Source organism: Alosa sapidissima, chromosome 4 (assembly GCF_018492685.1).
Source record: "Alosa sapidissima isolate fAloSap1 chromosome 4, fAloSap1.pri, whole genome shotgun sequence".
NCBI classification, from domain to species: domain Eukaryota; kingdom Metazoa; phylum Chordata; class Actinopteri; order Clupeiformes; family Clupeidae; genus Alosa; species Alosa sapidissima.
In genome coordinates this window covers 1,167,599-1,187,813 of record NC_055960.1, presented here as the reverse complement: position 1 = coordinate 1,187,813, position 20,215 = coordinate 1,167,599, and the positions used below count along the sequence as shown (strand labels likewise).

The window sequence follows — 20,215 nt, the reverse complement described above, 5'->3', positions numbered from 1 at the left end:
ACCGGTGGGGTATACTACGAAGCACGTTAGACATATCTAGGTTATGTCTACATATCGAGGCTTGACAAAGCCTTGACTCAGGGGTATATGTTAAGTGATACTACGATAGCAGTTATGTGATATATTTGTCAAACTAGGCTTCCAGCTCAGATCTGTGTGCGTTCTCGGTGTTGGGATGACGTTGGCCAATCGTGAAACGTGGAGACGCACAAGACCGCCTCTATTTAAAAACAATTACTTCCGCATTCATGAGCGATAGCTTAATCTACACTGCGGTAATTTTTTGTGTCTAACCTATAACATCAAATAAATCAACTGTCATCAGTTGTTGTATGGTATGCACGTCCATAGTAGGATATTTGCACGCACAGCACTATTAAAGTGCATCCGAGATCCAAAATGTTAGTAGAGGTGGAGCTCCACCTGTACGATATATGACAGAATCCTACACGTGAGATAACTTCGTTTCTAAGACAATTGATTGGTCAGTGGGCGGTAGATTACACGATTTGAGCTATAACTTAGCACATAACCTCCTCCCGACCAGGTTTGGTTGACAGCATAAGATACCATGGTGATACAGCGACACTAAAACAGATCCACTTTCGTGTCACAGCATACCCTGGCTTTGAGCGCAACATACCTCGCTAACCGACTAATCGAGATTCGTAGTATACACCACGGGATACAGAGCTACAGTCCAGTCGGGTGACAGCCACAGAAAAGAAGCTTCCTCTGAACTTGCTGGTTCGGGTGCAGAGAGACCTGTAATAATAATAATAATAATAATAATAATAATAAAGACAGTAATATTTTTCAAGACCATAGAGAATGCTGTACTCCAGTCTTGAGGCGATGAGGGCATGGATGAGAATGATGCATTGTTGAGCCGTCTGGTCACAGTAACACAAGACCCATCCTGTCAGACTAGGCCAGAAGTCCCGTCACCGGAATGATGTAGAGGACTTTGAGACAGTCATGTGGCGCCTTTGACCAGTGGTCACAATACAGAGGACCCCTGGCCAGTCAATGAGCAGTGCTTGACAAACATCATGTGTAGAAGATCCATTTTGCAAAACGATGTAGACACCCATCTATTCTCAGGAGCAGTCCTTCTATAACGGGCAGGAACAGCTGCAGAAAAATCCCCGGGCTTTGCCTTGCTCCTTCCTGGCATGTCTTTCTGCTTTGGGGATAACCAAACAGCTGACAACCTGGAAATTAGAAATAGAGATAAAACAAGTGTACAAAGAAAGAAACCACAATCTCAGTGTATCTCTTGACATGTTCAAACATACTGATGACTATAAAGTCCACTTATAAAATGCAGGTCTATGCCTTTCATATAGTGTGCCAAAGTATTTAAGGAGGTGGGCCAAGTCCTAGTATGGTTTAGGTGGTTGAATCAGCTGTCCCTTAATAGTGTACGCCAAATTGTATCAACTGAACAATTTGTTTCTCGACCTACAATATGGGCCTATGTATGCTTTATCATATGCCAGAGTAAGTAGGAAGGTGGGAAATGTCTTAATTAATATTAATTGACATCTAGAGGCTATGGGTTTTCAGAAAATATGTGGTTTAGGTGGTCAATTCAGCTGTCCCTTAATACACTAGCACATGGCCCACCTTCCTGCAAACTTTGGAGGACATAAATGTATACATCGCACTATTTTGTAAATTGGCGAATGAATGGGGCATATGATAGGTTTTGAGCTCCAACATAAAGGCAAAGCAGTTTTAGCCATGCAAAGCATATATTTTCTTAAAGCTTGTCACTTATACATGTGAGTTAACATACATTAGCACATGGTCCACCTTCCTGCAAACGCCTTATGATGCACCAAAGTAAGTAGGAAGGTGGGACATTCAGAAAATATATGGTTTAGGTGGTCAATTCAGCTGTCCCTTAATATTATAGCCCAAGATGTATCAGCTGTACAATGCGTTTCTCGATCTACAATATAGGCCTATATACGCCTTATGATATGTCAAAGTCAGTAGGAAGGTGGGACAAGTCTTAATATATATTAATTGACATCTATAGGCTATAGGCTTTCAGAAAATATATGGTGTAGGTGGTCAATTCAGCTGTCCCTTAATATTATAGCCCAAGATGTATCAGCTGTACAATGCGTTTCTCGATCTACATTATGGGCCTATGTACGCCTTATGATGCACCAAAGTCAGTAGGAAGGTGGGGCATGTCTTAATGTATATTAATTGACATCTAGAGGCTATAGGCTTTCAGAAAATATATGGTTTAGGTTGTCAATTCAGCTGTCCCTTAATAGTATAGCCCAAGATGTATCCGCTGTACAATGCGTTTCTCAATCTACAAAATGGGCCTATGTACGCCTTATGATATGTCAAAGTCAGTAGGAAGGTGGGACATGTCTTAATGTATATTAATTGACATCTAGAGGTTATAGGCTTTCAGAAAATATATGGTTTAGGTGGTCAATTCAGCTGTCCCTTAATATTATAGCCCTAGATGTATCAGCTGTACAATGTGTTTCTTGATCTACATTATGGGCCTATGTACGCCTTATGATGCACCAAAGTCAGTAGGAAGGTGGGGCATGTCTTAATGTATATTAATTGACATCTAGAGGCTATAGGCTTTCAGAAAATATATGGTTTAGGTGGTCAATTCAGCTGTCCCTTAATAGTATAGCCCAAGATGTATCCGCTGTACAATGCGTTTCTCGATCTACAAAATGGGCCTATGTACGCCTTATGATATGTCAAAGTCAGTAGGAAGGTGGGACATGTCTTAATGTATATTAATTGACATCTAGAGGTTAAAGGCTTTCAGAAAATATATGGTTTAGGTGGTCAATTCAGCTGTCCCTTAATATTATAGCCCTAGATGTATCAGCTGTACAATGTGTTTCTTGATCTACATTATGGGCCTATGTACGCCTTATGATGCACCAAAGTCAGTAGGAAGGTGGGACATGTCTTAATGTATATTAATTGACATCTAGAGGCTATAGGCTTTCAGAAAATATATGATTTAGGTGGTCAATACAGCTGTCCCTTAATAGTATAGCCCAAGATGTATCAGCTGTACAATGCGTTTCTCGATCTACAATATGGGCCTATATTTAGCACAGCGACAACCATATCTAGCAAAATCACAGTAAAAGTAATGTAAAAGTGACGTAAAATACCTGCCAATTGTCCTCTGTATCCACCGCTGCAGTAGACCATGATGTGAGGATGCACTCCATAACACAGCTGTTAATGGAAGCAAGGAGGCCAGCATGCTTCAGCCTCTTCAGGAAGTAGACAAATGAGTAGCCAAACAAGGACAAACAAGGCCTTGCTTACATGCTGGCTGTCTTGTAGTTTGATACTACTCTCCTTTCTGTGAGTGTTCTGTTGGAGTCATATAATGAAGTGCAACCCATACATCGGGATATCAGGAGCAAGGATCTGTGAAAACATAAGTAGAGGGGAGAAAAAAAAGACATAAAGATATGTCGAGAAAACATTGCAGGACCATCCCTAAACAACACATCAGGACACCTTTCTTTCCTTTTTCATTTGATCACTACTGCAATTCATAGACATATGTTGTATACAGGTGGGACAAAGGTAAAACCGATGTGGGTATTTATGCTATTATAGAATAGGCTACTAAAATATAACTCCACAACTTCAAGTGTCAACACTGTAGTTTTGGAGGAGTATTTGTAGTTCTTATGCAGGAAAATCAGTATAGGCTACTTTGGACATTAAAAGCTGCATGCACTACGTAGTACACACAAGCGTACAATGCATTATTTTGGAGATAGAAATGTTGTACTGCTTTGTTTTTCAGAAAAACAGTAGTAGCGTATAACAGAATTTTTTGTCACATGAATTACCCAGACCCAAAGAAACAAATAGCTTATTACGTGAAACTGACCTGCTTATAATTTAATGTCAAACACCATCTCAACTAATTGAAAAGCAGGATTGTATCACCATCGCACTCATTCCAATAATTTAACCATAACGTGTCGTGAACAACGATTTATTTGGCTAATTATCATGTATTTGTCCACGTCTTTTACCATTATAAGACATTGAATTGTACTAAGAAATTGCTAATTTCAATTAACCAGACCCAAAGAAACAAATAGCTTATTACATAAAACTGACCTCATTATAATTTAATGTCAAACACCATGTCAACTAATTGAAAAGCAGGATTGTATCACCATCGCATTCATTTCAATAATTTAACCATTACGTGTAGTGAACAATGATTTATTTAGCTAATTATTACGTAGGCTATTTGTCCACGTCTTTTACACTTATAAGACATTGACTAAGAAATTGCACTGATTTCGCGTGATTCTAGCTGTTTTACAGCATGAAGGAGTTTTGGTCAGGATAAGTATCTCTATATTTTGTTCGAAACAACAAAAAACAACTATTTGTTATAATTATTATTATTACTTACTAAATTTACGTAGTTTAACTTACCTTACCCCACACGGCCAGCTCTCGCTCTACGATGCGTTTCCGCTTTCTTGTGGTGGCGTGTGTCACATGACAGCAACCAGCCTATCACACTGGGGCTCTTATACGGGGCTCTTCGGCGTTTTTCGAACGTTTACATACCACATAAAATCTGCAGATGACACAGCAATAGTGGGGTTAATACAGAATAGCGAGGAGACCAACTACAGGGCCTGGGTGGATCAATTCGCGAAATGGTGTAGGTCCAGCTGTCATCTTCTAAATATACAGAAAACAAAGCAAATAATAATAGACTACAGTACAGAACTGGGAGCCAGCCCCCCCAGTGTATGGTTAAAAATGGTGAGGATGTTGTGATTGTAGTCGAGTACAAGTACTTAGGCACAATAATAGATAATAAGTTGTAATGGGACAGTAATACCAACACCATCTATAAAAAGGGGCTGCAGAGGCTCCATTTTATGTGCAAACTAAGACAATTTAGAGTGGATAGAGATATATTACCTTTCTATCATTCATTTGTGAAGAGCATGCTACTTTTTTGTTGTGTTACCTGGTATTTCTCTTTGTCAGTGACCAAAAAAAACCAAACTGAGCAAGATAGTTAACATGGCCAGCAAGGTTGAGGTGCAAAAACCAGACAGTATTGCTACGACCTGTGAAAGAAGGGTGTTGAAGAAAGGTCATGCAAATAATAGAGATATGTCACATCCCATACACCAGGCATATGAGGTGTTGCCATCAGGGAGGTTCAGGCTACCTTCTTTCCAAACAAATTGAGCCAGTAGGTAATTCATTCCAACTAGCATTACATTGATGAACAAGACGTTACCTGCAGGACCATGCACTTTCTTTCCAGCTGGACTATCACAGTATGCACAACTGCACTTTATCATTCTATAAATGTGTAGTGGGGTCTGTGCCTTCTGCCCTGATGTTGTGTATGTGTGGGAGTGTGGTAGGGTGGGGGCGGTTGGGGTGAGGGAAATTCTGGTCTATATTCCGTCTTGTATTCAGTCTTGTCTAACTGTCTACTGTATGGCGCAGAACAATTTTCCGAAAGGACAAATAATAAATCTATCTATCTATCTATCTATCTATTATTTTAGAAGATTTTGGTTTGAACACCTTTCTACGAAAATCAATCTTGGGATAAAGTAATTATACACTACTCACCCTGGGGCTCATATAGGGTTTTTCCTCTAGACCCTGCAAGTGGCAATAAAGACAATTTAGACCACCATGGCGTAAAGTATATAAGCATGCTTAAAATGCAACAAGTACAAAAAAATCATATACAGACACAAACACAATCATACACAGTCATATTTTTATGTCTGTTGGACAATTCAATCATCCACACTCATCCCTCTCCTCCCAAGGGACATATGCATCTCTTTGCATTCAACGTAGTTTTCAACAACAACAATAACAAACAGCAACAAAGCTTTTCTACATATGGGTGTAGAATTTTTGATAACATATGGCTCCTTTTATCCTAAAGAATGTCAAATACATACCGACTGGCTCATCAAAACAGGAAAGGCTATCCAGACCAAGTCCATGTAGATCCTTCACAGTTGAAAATGAAGAGGCCTTATCTGAAAAAGATCAATAGAAACCTTACTCTAAATCTCAATCCAAGAACAATTACTATGTGTTCTCCTTTTCTTCAGTAGCAAATACACTGCCCGTGAATCAGAAATCAGAAATATATTGGTGTCCCAATATAATGTTTACTCATAACAGCTGGCAATAGTGATTGCATGCAGATAAGTAACCGTGCAGCAAGATTGTGTCAGCTTAATGTTACAGTTTGTGGCATTGGACAGTTAGGAAACAGTAGGTGAGTGGCGTGGGTCAGCATAGGAGATGGTAGACGAGTTGTGCTGGACAGTAGGCAAGAGGCAAAAGATAGTAGGCGCAGGGCAGTAAAGGAGACAGTAGGAGAGTGGCATGGAATAATAGGAAACAGACACGTCACCAACAACAGTGCGAGTGGCCTACTGTAATTACTGCTATTATTATCATTATTATGTATTATTTATGTATTATTATCAATTTGTTTTGTTATAGGCTAGACACACATTCCATATTCACTGTATAGGCTATTTCTGTCACTGTACACATGTCATCTGGAAAACTTGCCTATTTATCTAACTGTTGTACATAATTAATCTTGATCGTCTACATAACTGCTTCTTTGCACTTCTGGTTGGATGTCAACTGCATTTCATTGGCTCTGTACCTGTAGCCTACTCTTTTAAATTACAATAAAGTTGAATCTAATCTAAATCTAGCCTAATCTCTCTAATATTATGGGCTACACACATTGCAATTCTCTATTGAATTAAACCCCTCTCTTAATCAGGTTAAAGAAATACAATATTATATTATAATATAAGTGAATATCTAACATCTGGAGAACTGCTGTATCAGAATACAATTGTTTTATAGCTGATATGTGGCCTAAAACAATGCGCGTTTTCGCAACAAAATCTATTCACGTTCATCATGATTATCGATTATACATGCCTGGCTGATAGGCTACCTCCCAGCTGTTAGCTGTAGCCCACACTAACAATATTAGGCTACAATGTTAATTTACACAGACAACAGCTGTTTTACAGATTACTGTAACATTACATCATGCACGTTAGCTAAATTATAAGTTGTGCAAGCCTACTCTGAATTCACAGTATTGCCCATGCATAGGCTACTATTTCATGTTAAATCAACTTTAAAATGTTTTGCTCAATTGCTAGCAAAATGATCATGCTAGCGGCAGTAGCAAGGCTCACATCATTTCCCATTTGGATTCTTCTTTTTTCTCCGTCCCTGCTCGGTTCTTGTTTCTGGATTCTGGGGTTCAGCCTTCTAAAACTGCTAGCTAGAAGGTGGCTCCTTCTAACCCACAACTCAAAGCAGGCTTAAGAGTATGAAACTGCACGTCAAAAGCATCAAATAACATTCTAGCCATTTTGGGTCGGGCTTTTTTGACAGATGACGTGGTTCTGGCTGAAAGCGAAATACAACGTGATAGTAACACGATAATTACGTCCTGCTCAACACGTTTTTTAACAAGGAAACGTGTTACACAACACGTCCCAATAGATTAATTAACGTGACAGTGACACGTTCAGACGTGAGACTGGGTTGAATTTGAGGGTGCTGATTCTGAATAGTTTGTTTACCAAGCTCAATTCTGAATTCTAAGCCGCATAATCAGCATTTTAACATAAAATAGCGATTATTTTTGCTTATTTTTCCCTAAATTGGGTTGATTTCAAAAGTAATCACTAAAACCAAATAAAAGTGTTCTCTAATGTTTGAGCATTAAAGAAGCCATATAGTTTATTAACGTATTTAATGGGAACATGATTACAGTTAACATGTAATAAACTTGGAAATTCTAATCAAAACACAGCCATATTTTTATTGCTAACATAGTGAGTCACTCGTGGTGTTTAATGCATTTCATCACAATAACAAATTGCACAGATAACCTTCAACTCAGAGTATATCCTACAGTACATATGAACTTAGATAGCGGGAATAAGCCTAATGCAGAACTGCATCTACCGTCAGCAACAACCGACAAGTAAAAAACATTTTACTTCTAGTAACACTGGATTTGGTATGTGTGCTTGCCTCCGTACTAGAGCTTGATAATGTGCTATTCTAATATGCCATTGAGCAGCATCACTTGTTGGTGGTAGAGCCTCCGATCCTCGACATCTAGAAAACAGAGTGGCTCTGGCATAGTGTTGTCACAATACCAAAATTATGACTTTAATACAATACCTTCCATAAATATCTTGATACTCGATACTGAAGCGATATCCAAATCCTAAAATATCTGGAAAAGAAAGGATGCAGGCCTCCTCCAAGTGTATTGAGTCATTTGTGTTGAATTTGGTGCACTTTTGGTCAATTATGGGTTTCAAACTTTTAAATTTCCTACATAATTATTATTTTTGTAGTCAGTAAAATAGTAGTTTGTGTGTGATTAAGTCCTTTATTGTTTGTTATAGCTCATTTATGTTGTGTGATGTTTTGGCAATAAATTACCTTTAAATAGCCAAAGTAGATCAAGGTCAGTGTTCAAATTACTGCATGCAAATCACTTAATGCTATGCAGAAGAGCCTAATCTTAAGGCCATCTGATGTAGGCTACCCTAGGCATTCCTGTGTTTATGGGATTTCTTTGACAGTTGCAAAGGGAAAAAAGTGAAGATAGTCTTCTTTGCTCCCAGTGTAATTTAATAAGTACATTTCAACCACTCTTTGGGTCTTAATCAGATAGGCCTACACCATTATTACATTACATTTGGCTGACACATTTTTAATCAAAGCGACTAACAACATGGTAACAGTTAAGTTTTAAAGCAATTCTCTCAACAATTTTAGGACAATTTAAGAACGGTAGAGTACAGTAAGAATAAATGCATCAGTGAGTGCTGTTTTTAAACAGTTGAGTGTCAGTTCAAGACGGGTGGTAAGTGCTAGGATCAGCAAGACTTGTTGTAAGTGGTGCTATGAGAGGATATGTTCTCTAAAGAGCTGGGTCTTCAGGAGTTTTTTGAAAATGGAGAGGGATGACCCTGCCCTTGTAGGAACTGGCAGTGTGTTCCACCAACAAGGAACAAAAGTTTGGATTGGCCTGAGCGTATCTGTTGCAATATCTGTGTGCATTCCTACATTAGGTCTATTTCTTTAGTCAACATAATTTGCTACCACATAACAAATACCAAATAACAATACAAAAGTTTCTTACAAACTTTCCTGCATACTTCTTAAATGTGCTGCAGTCAGATGGGTGCCCTAAATACATAACTAGATCTTGAGCATCTATTACCAGTGTTGAATGAGCAGTTTTTGCAGTGATCACTACTGGACATTCCACATTGCTAGACAGCACTTGAGTGAGGATGACTCATTTCCACTTCACAAATAACCATCGCTATCTGCAATAGCTACAGTACAGGGACATTAATCAGTTCATAGCTGAGGATTTGTCCTAGGTCCACTTCCCTTTCAGCATCATATGCAGTAATGATGCACTGGAGAATGTTTCTTTTTGTTGCACTATAAAGGATATCTTGTCTAAATTTTTTGCAAATAATGCAATCTCCATAGCACTCTTCAGCAACCCTCAAACATGCACACTCTTCCATTTTTTTGCATGGCTGGGATTTGAATGATTGGAAAGAGCACCAGTGAAATGTTTTAACTAGGCAAGCACAGTCGCCTTTACAGTAAAAGAAAATACAGTGTAAATCCTCTGTAAAGACTGAAAACTGTTCATAATAACCCTAGTGACAAAGTACTTTCTACAGAAAAATGAGCAGTCACCTACTATTGTATCAATTTATTATCAAGGAATCTATTTTGCTTCTAAACGTCATATTGAATTTTAGCTATTTTTTTCAATTTATATTTTAATTTGATCTTATTTTCATTTGCTACTTGAGGGTCATTGGGGTAATTCCTGTCCTGTCCTACAACATATCTGATACATAAAGAGTATATTAATGCCTTATTTTTTCCAATTCCTATGATATCTGATGGCAAAACCAAAAAGTATGTGAATTATGCTAATTAGCAAGCTTAAAACTCAAAATTGAGCTTGGTAAACAAAATATTTGAATTCAGCACCCTCAAATTGTGTGAAATAGCCCCTTTACCGACTTTTCCTCAAATTTGCCAACAGGACTTTTTCTGAACGTTTGTTATCCATCTGCTCTCCCTCTATAACAATACAAGTGGCATTAGGCTAAGTGGTTCAGAGTGTTGATAAGTGTACATATTGTTATTGTGGATAATACGGTGAGATTTTTAAATGTTAACAGTTGTATTGGTGAATAAACTCTTTTGAGAGGTGGCTTAAACTCTAATAAGAGATGGATAAACTAGCTTCTATTTCTGAAATGTCAGAAGTGGAAACTGCGTTTACTTGCGTCCACTACATCCCTGTTCAAGACCTAATACTGCATCTACCTATTGCTAAGGATATAGGCTACACTGCAGCTAAAAGTTAGGGAAGCATCAAAGGCGAGGAGAGGAGGGCATTTTTGACTAAATTTAATTGAGACATACTACGTGCTAACGTTAACGTTACTGCCATCAAGCTCTAATGATTTGCCGCGAATGAATGCCGCCCAAATCTGTCGAGTCATCTTGTAGTGGTGCGTCAAGTGCAACGTATAGAGCTGCACCATAGACTGTATATATAGAACTGGACAGTGTGCCGTCTGTTAAGAGTGATGCGAGCGTTAGTCCAGAGCCCCCTGGTGGCTGGCTGCAGTACAATGTGTAACTCCGCCCATCCCCATGTATTTCAATGGCCAAGTAGCCAACTTTCCGTGTCACTTTTCTCATCTAAAACTATTTTTGTATCAACAACTTTTTATTCGAAAAAATAGTTTTCAAGATGCTTCAATACACACAATTTTTCTTTTCTCACTGAAATTATTTTTTTTAATGTTATATTAACAAATCTAAAAGGGCGTGTTTACACCTATGATTGACAGCTGGCTGCAGACACTACCGCGTCATCGCTCACTTATTTTAACACCTGATTTCGACCCTATGATTTCGACACATAATCTAACCTAAATAAGTGTTGCTGTTATTATCATTAGGCTATATCTTATCACAGTCTGACTAAATACATATTGATAGTCATACATTGTGTAGTTGCTGGTAAGAGACATCGTTGTTAGTTGTGACAGATTCTTTGTGAAAAAATATATGTTCTGTTCTTTCGTAGATGCTAAGTATATTAGCTCATAGCATGCTACATCATGCTAGCATTAGCCAATTGATAGGTAAAGTAAAAGGGCTCTGCTATATTGATCCGAAGTGACGTTAGCCAGTCACCATCATTTACAGTCCTACTTGTTTCAAATGGTTTAACGTAACCAGTGATTGCCGCCATCATCGTTGCAACTTCATTTGAATATACTTTGTCACTGGAGAAGGCGATGTAAAGTTTCATTAACGTTAACTCTTGCTTAGTTTTGCGAATGGCAAAAAACGCCACCTAGCCTGCTAGGTCGACAACCTCGGTATGCCCATTTATGAATCAGCCCGACAAATAACGTTACTTGTGTTTTAGTGAACACATTATTGGACCATAGTTTAACGTGAGGAGGGATTAAAAGTTACAAATGGCCAATTTGCTTAGTATGCTCAGAACAGCGGTATCTGAAAATGCGTTAAGGTATCGTTGTTACCTGCGATTGCACTGCTGGAGAAGCATTTTGCATTAGAAATCCTCCCGTAGCATTTTGCGGGGTAAATCCTCCCGTAGACGTACATCATTTCAAAATAATACGTCTAAATTGAAAACTGTGACAACTCATTGATAGGCCCTCTCAATATGTCTGTAATCGTATTCCTCTACCACAGGCTTGCTAGTCTTTCACCAGAGAGGGTGCTCCATTATAAATCAAAAATGTAATACTGCAGCCTTCATGTCAGCTGTAAAAATATGAGAACATGGACCTACTACATCAGGACAGGATACTCTAAACATTTTACACATAATCAGGAAGCTACTTTGCTGTTCAGTGTGTGATGTGTTTAAAGTGGTACTACGTTTAAAGAAACATTTTTATTCTTTGTTTCAAGTGCATAAGAAAATACCACATTATGATGGTTATGGTTACCCTTAACAAATACAAAACAATATAATACTTAAAACAGGGATCAATCAATAGCCTAATGAAATAAACAATGAGGGGGGAAAGCAATAATAAATAATAATGCCCATTCAATCAATAATATAATAACAATAACATGGTAAGACTACATTAAGGAGAATATCAATAATAAACAATGTCAAATTAATCAACAGCCTATAATGAAAATACAACAGTACTACTGCATACAAACCATAATGTATAAGAAGTGCTTAAAAGACCAAAAACTATCACAAGAACGAAGAGCACTGGGCAACTCATTCCACCAACATGGTACCACTGAGGAAAAGAGTCTTGAATTTGACCTAGCGTTTAAGACTGGTCGACACAACAGAAGTTCATCAGAAGACCACAGTGGGCGGTTGGGGATGTATATCTTGATCATTGAATTAAAATAACAAGGAGCAGATCCAGTCAATGTCCTATAGGCCAAAGTGAGAGATTTAAATTTAATTCTGTCTACTGTAGGGAGCCAATGGAGAGTAACTAGGAGAGGAGTTACGATGTGTCCTCTTTGGCTGATTGTGGCATGTTGCAGCATTCTGAATGATAGATCACACAAAAGAAATAAAAAACATTCAATATTGATTTAGTATCAACCAATAATTATTCTGATATTAACATTCTTGTAACATCTACATCTTTGTGTAGGCTACAGTTAAATACTAAGCAATGGCCTCTGACTTAAATACCAAGGCAGTTAAATGACCGTGGTATAGTCTACGTGATACACAGGACTACACAGTAAACCCATTTAAAATAGGCAAGGGTATGTATTTAATAACATTTGGGGTTGCTCACAGTATACCCACCACTACAACTAACTAACTCGACTACACCACTAGTTAAACGGCGCATTGCAATTTACAATTTGTGTGAGTTCAGGGGCATACAGAAAGTTGAAGTTTGGGTGACATCAATAAAGAAAATAGAAACAAAGGGATGTGTACAGCCTCAAGTATAAATGATGTCACATTAACAGAAGGTTCAGAGCAGAGGCAGACCTTTCTTGGTGCCATGCAAGTTATTGAAAGTCATGTGTTTTCAGAACGTAGTGGTGCTGTGCCATGTCCCATGTATAAGGGGCTTCAGGTTGATCCAGTGACGGTGGGTGATGATGTCAGGGAGATGGATGTCAGGGTACTTGGAGAAAGGGGGAGGACATGCCACCTAAGACCACCCCAGCCAAACATCTTCACGTAGGCATTCCCTTGCTTGCAGACTAATGTAGACCATGGAGACCACCTTGCCGCCACCTCCAGTACATTCAGTCATCACCCATATCTTACCTGCAAAAAGGAAAGTTACAATAAAGTTAGTCAGACAATTTTACAACATTACAAAGCATCTAATCAGGCACTCAACACCACTAGTAATACCAATTAATTAAATATATGTGTGCAATAAACTTCACAGCCTACCTATAATGTTAACTACACATTTACATATGCGGTGTGAATGTTATTAACTTGCGTCAGCTTGAAAAATAACGTTATCAGTATGACTGATCATGGACGTTAGATGACAAACTAAGGTCTTTCTCAAATGTTCACCGATATCCCTGGGAAGTGACTGGTTCTTGGCGTAGCAGCTAGTGTTTAATGCAGGCGTTTCATTTATCGATCATTCACTTATGCGGTCTACAACTACTGACCTACCGATCTATTTTTTACAGTCTATGCTACCGACCTACCATCACAGAAGTAGCTCTAACAGAGGTGTCGTTAACGTTAGAAAAAATGGCTAGTAGTTACATTAACACGAGGTTGATGAGGTCCATGCTTCACATTACGTTAATGTTAACTTGCGTTGCTTTAACACATCATACCGTTGCTTTATCACATCATATACTGTACTGACTGTCTAGTGTTATTAATCCCCATGTACAGTCAATGGTTACTCCATGTTGAGATAGCATACATGATATTTGAAAACAGCAACAACTAATAAAACCAAGTATATCATGCATTGACTGTTAAGGGAGCTGTGTGCTAATCTTCACTTCAATGACTAACTTAGCCTCCAGGTAACGTTAATGTAGCTGCTAACATTAGCATGTAATTCGCTGTCCGCATTTCTGTTGTTAGCTCATTAGTATTCACCATACTAAATTGTCACAGTCTATAATCAACATAATAAGCTCTCTTAGACGTATTTAAGAACACCAATAGACAAAAAAAAACGTTTCAGTTGATACGCAACACTTACCAGACAAGAACAAACCGATTGTTGTTTGTACTGTTTAGCTAACTCAGTCACAGCCGTAAAATTCATCCAGCCAGCTAGCCTTCGGCGCCGAGTCGACCTGCGTTGTGGAAAGGAGAAGGGGGCGGGTTTCACTTGACAAGGGGCGTGTTTAACTCGCTGAGTGGCAACTGAGTGGGCGTGCCTGACCGCGACTCCTCTTCACTGCGCATGCTTCAACTTTTGCTGCGCAGCCGCACTTCAAATTGGCTCCAAATTTTCCAAGATGGCGTCGCCTCGGCGGCTTCAATTCCATAGAACACTGTAGAATGCAGCCACACTGTCCAGTTCTATATATACAGTCTATGAGCTGCACAGTCCCGCCCACAGCCAAAATGTGGTTAGGTGCCGGATGTAAGATTCCCATTCATTTGTCCCATTGACGTTTGGAAAAATCCGTATCTAAAGAGTTTTACAGCATGTCTTAGGCTAACCAGCTACGGCATACTGTAACTCATAAGCATACAACATATCATTTCGAGTGAAAAAACGAAGAGAAAATCCAAAAAAAGTCAAAGGTACAAGACTGTGTCATATTTTCATTTCCTAGCGAAGGAACTACTCATCCCATAAACCACCGCGCCTCACTGAATAATATAGGCAAAATCGGCGCGATTTATTTTGCCATTTAAACCATTTCCAACCGGCGACAGCACGTGAACCCTTTCCTCCAAACAGTGATTTTTATATAGTGAATGTGCAGTTAATAGCAGTTATTTCAGGAGTAATCGTGTAAATAATAGTGTTTTGATATTGAATTTTATATTTATCATCCTGTATTTCTATATCGTGTGTGTGTGAAAGCGGTGAACGTTAACGTTAGCAACATGGTGTGCCGTACCTGACTGTCATCCTATGCTGTCACTGCTCAGTCGGGCTGATGCATGGACCAGTGCATGGTCTGCTCTTGGACCACCATATTCAGTTTATTAATTTGCCGTGAATTATTAAACAAAATGTTCATTAAATGCACGAAGAAGTATTCCTAGGTTAATGATTGATATGAATCATACAGTATGAAGGCTACAGTAGCCTAGCTACCTAGCTATGTTAACTAGCAGCATTAACGTTACCAACCTCCTGCTTAACTCACCACAACTTTGTAGGTCTTGTCCCTCATGCTGGCCCTTACAAAACCCACAAGCTGACTCTCGGACACACAACAGTCAATAATGTGACCCGATTTAAAGTGGCTTTCACCCCTTTGGACACTGACTAAAACATAATATATTTCATGTTGCAGCATGTAGGCTAATGTTAGCTGCATTATGTAATGACATACAATCTCGGAAATGCTAAAGCTACCAGCTACCTGAAAAGTTTGAGTGTTTGAACTAACATTTACAGTGGTCTATTTGATAGTGTACTGGCCCTGACTAAGTTCGTTTGATGTATAAACCACAATCCTTGTTGATACAAGTACCAATATTCGTCAAGAAAGTTTTTAATCATATTAAGATTTTCGCCATAGGCAGTAAAATACTCCGCCATCTTTTTCGCTGAGAGAGTTTCAAACTATGACCATAACGGCCTTTCCACCAATCAGAGGCATCACTGTGGGATTGTGGGATTGTTCAGGATTGTGGGTAATGAAGTACTTATCCAAGAGATTGCGAATAAAAGGCATTTATCTCAAAACAAGGTTAGTGCCCCATGAACTCTTGGCGTCTATATGAGCATATACAATCGCTTAGTACAGCCGTAGCTGGTTTTAAGTCTACCACGTGCAGTTACGTTTTTATGGCTTATAGCGCAATTGTCAATGGAGAAATTGCATTGAATTTTTACTTCCGGCATCGGCTGTGGGCGGGACTAGAGCTGCACAGTCCCGCCCACAGCCGATGCCGGATGTAAAAATTTCTTTCTTGACGAATATTGGTACTTGTATCAACAAGGATTGGGGTTTATACATCACACGAACTTAGTCAGGGCCAATACACTATAAAATAGACCACTGTAAATGTTAGTTTAAACACTGAAACTTTTCAGGTAGCCCACAGGCTAACCTTTAGCATTTCCGACATTGTATGTCATTACATAATGCAGCTAACATTAGCCTACATGCTGCAACACAGGTATGAAATATATTATGTTTTAGTGAGTGTCCAAAGGGGTGAAAGCCACTTTAAATCGGGTCACATTATTGACCCGTTTGTGGGTTTTGTAAGGGCCAGCATGAGGGACAAGACCTACAAAGTTGTGGTGAGTTAAGCAGGGAGGTTGGTAACGTTAATGCTGCTAGCAGTGCTAGTTAACATTAGCTAGGCTACTGTAGCCTTCATACTGTATGATTCATATCAATCATTAATCTAGGAATACTTCTTTGTGCATTTAATGGACATTTTGTGTAATAAAACTGAATATGGTGGTCCAAGAGCAGACCATGCACCAGTCCATGCATCAGCCCGACTGAGCAGTGATGACGGCATAGGATGATTCAGGTAATGTTACGAAGCACTGCCGTTAACGTTAACCGCTTAACGTCACACACACACGATATAAAATACACAATGATAAATATAAAATTCAATATCAAAACACTATTATTTACACGATTACTCCTGAAATAACTGCTATTAACTGCACATTCACTATATAAAAATCACTGTTTGGAGGAAAGGGTTCGAGTGCTGTCGCCGGTTGGAAATGGTTTAAATGGCAAAATAAATTGTGCCGATTTTGCCTATATTATTCAGTGAGGAGCGGTGGTTTATGGGATGAGTAGTTCCTTCGCTCGGCTTTGGATTTTCTCTTAGTTTTTTCACTCGAAATGATATGTTGTATGCTTATGAGTTATGCCGTAGCTGGTTAGCCTAAGACATGCTGTAAAACTCTTTAGATACGTATTTTTCCAAACGTCAATGGGACAAATGAATGGGAATCTTACATCCGGCACCTAACCGCATTTTGGCTGTGGGCAGGACTGTGCAGCTCTATTCCCATCCACTATTGATGACGCGAAAAATAATAACGGTAGGCTAACTCCACTGAAATTATTTTAAACTAAAGTAACGAGCCAGTTTTCTAAAATGTAAGGAGTAGAAAGTACCGATATTTGTGTTAAAATGTAAGAAGTAAAAGTAAAAAGTCGCCTCAAAAATAAATAGTAAAGTAAAAATAAAAATCTAAAAAATCTACTTGAGTAAGTATTTGTAGCCTACTTCGTTACTTCCCATCTCTGTACATGATCAATTTTGACACTTCTCCTATAGGTGGTTCATCAGAACCATATCAAAAGAGGACATTATGTCACATATTGTTGATGTTAAATAGAGAAGGGATTGTTGATATGTTGAAATGTGTTGAAATGGTGATCCAATTAGTTTAAATATTTTGCTGAATAAACACAAAATATCTAATAAAGTCACAAAGCCCCCCCAATGGCGACAAATCATGAAATTTGGCAACCATCCCTCACAGTCTCTACTCTGGGAGAGAGATTTGACCCCAAGCAGGGGCTCGAACTGGGGGTAAAACCACTACTGATTATAGGGGCCCAAGGGGAGAGAGGGCCCTTGAAAAGTCCGGAATATATTTTATTTTACTACTTATTTTATATTTTATTTTACTAGGATATTTTCATTTCCTAATTAAATTTCATAATGCATGTCAGATGAAATGTAAAGTTAGTGTATTTGCTGAATAACTTGATTGATTGACTGACTACATTTTGTACACAAAAAAGACTAAGGTGTCAGCCACCCCTTGCTATTGCGCCAAATGGTTTAGTCCATCTGCAGCATTTTGTTTAAATGTTGAGCATCTGGTGGAGCAAAAACTTCTGGTGAAGAAATGTCTTTCTCAAAGAAAGCCAATTAGGCTATCAAAAAGAAAGGAAAGACAGGAAAAGGAGAGAAAACAAAAAGAGGGGAAACAATTGGTAAACTGACTTCTTTTCAAAGAAAGGTGAGCACAAACTAGAAAAAACGAAATCCATGGTGCTAAATTGCATGAATATCAACCTCAACCATTAGTGCAAAAATGAACAGAGACATTGAAAGAGCTGAACATACTTTCAAATGATAATTTGGTTATACATGTAATCTGAGGTAAAGGCTAAATAAATAAACAACACTAACACACCATTATAATATCCTAATTTAAAACATGTTTAATTTGAAATGATAGGCTATAATGTCTATAGGCCTAGCAATAATAGGCTAATCAGTGTCATAGGTAGCTTGGTAGCTCATTGGTAGCTACATATCATGTCAACATCATAGCCTAGTTATGTCAGATGTAGTAGAAGCAGATCTTAACGTTGTGAAACACATGACTCTCAGTTTCAGAAACTGTCACACCAGGAAATAGAGTAGCAATAGTCCCCTCATCCTCCTCTTTGGATTTGAGACAAATTAAAATGAAATTGAATTAAAGCAAACCATATTTCCCTGCCTGTCTTACAAATAATGTTCTCTCAAGTAAAAATCATTTAGGCCTAAGTAAAGTGACTGTAGACCAGAGTATGTTAAGAAAGTTTGAAATGATGACTACATATGCCATTAATATTAGGCTACCTTCAGTGGCATATTTAGTTAGGGAAACCTCCAATGTCATGTATAGGCTATCTGTTCCTTTTGTATTTTTCATTCTGCAAATAAAACATGAACGAGTCAAGTTTGGTTATCTTTTATTATGCAGTAAGCAGTTTGTTCATGTAGGGATTAGAAAAGTAAACTGGTATTTTAAGCTGTTTTATAGCCTGCATTGGGCTGTAAATACAATAAACATATTGTAATATAATTTAGCTTAAACTTAGTAACCATAGTAAAGTAGGCTAGATCATGTTGGGAAAGGAGGTTTGAAATGTGTGTAGACAAATTATCAGGCTTCTCTAATTACCCTATTAAGATCTAGGCCTACAGATTATTAATATTATTATTATTATTATTTTTTTTTTTTTTGGTGGGGGGGGTGAGGAACATGGGGGCCCATCAGGACTGCCTATGTAGGGGCCCAGGATCTTGTGCTAAGCCCCTGACCCCAAGTGTGGTCCAGGGACTTACTGTATGCCCGGTGGGTTGGCTGAAATGAGTTTTAAGGATAACTTGTCAATTGTTGTACTGCATATCACAAAACCATCTCAACCATCATCCTACTACGGTTGCTAGTTATAAGCATAAGCATTGATATGGAACAGTGATTAAACTTTTTTTTAACAGATGTACTTCATAGGTGTCCCATTATTCAGAATTAATAGCCACCCACCAGCCAATCAGAAAAGGGTATTTCTTCTCTCTAGGTGATAAAATAAGAATAATACACTTTTTAAGTGAAAATGTACGTTTCTGGTACAGTGTCCCTTAAATTGTGTATTTATCTGCATAAGTTTAGCCTATGTTTCATGAATAATCAACTGCGTGTTGTCTTGGGCTACACTGACATCAGTAAGTCAGTAAAATATGTATTGAAAATGTCTTGAATTATGTTTTTTATTATTATTATTATTATTATTAAAAGTTTTGCTAGGCCTACACTACCAGTCAAAAGTTTGGAGACACTTTGAATTTTCCATTCCACTCCATTATAGACAGAACACCAGCTGAGATCATTTGCATTATTTTATTATTATTAATTGCAAAAGGGTTCTCCAAACGTTTTTTTCAGTTAGACTTTTAAAATGACATCAGATTAGTTAACAGAATGTGCCTTTGCAACATTGGATGAATGGTTGCTGATAATGGGCAATGTAGATTGCATTAAAGATCAGACGTTTCATTCTACAACAGTCGAGAACCCTTCTGCAATTAAGCACATAATGTAATCTGAAAACTGTTGCCAAAGGACAA

The 20,215-nt window shown here is 38.3% G+C and overlaps 1 long non-coding RNA gene across 3 annotated transcripts; it reads right to left on the bottom strand.

Annotated features, from left to right (window-relative positions):
- Nucleotides 1-799: 799 nt before the first annotated feature.
- LOC121706845 lies at nt 800-6,351 on the bottom strand. Of its 3 annotated transcripts, none has more exons than XR_006031177.1 (5): nt 5,997-6,351; nt 5,653-5,685; nt 4,480-4,627; nt 3,177-3,441; nt 800-1,214 (listed from the first exon to the last, which is right to left on the bottom strand). It is a non-coding gene; the product is annotated as an uncharacterized LOC121706845 (long non-coding RNA). The 3 variants fall into 3 exon arrangements; XR_006031179.1 differs by having other exon boundaries at nt 4,485-4,627; XR_006031178.1 differs by lacking the exon at nt 4,480-4,627.
- Nucleotides 6,352-20,215: the final 13,864 nt, after the last annotated feature.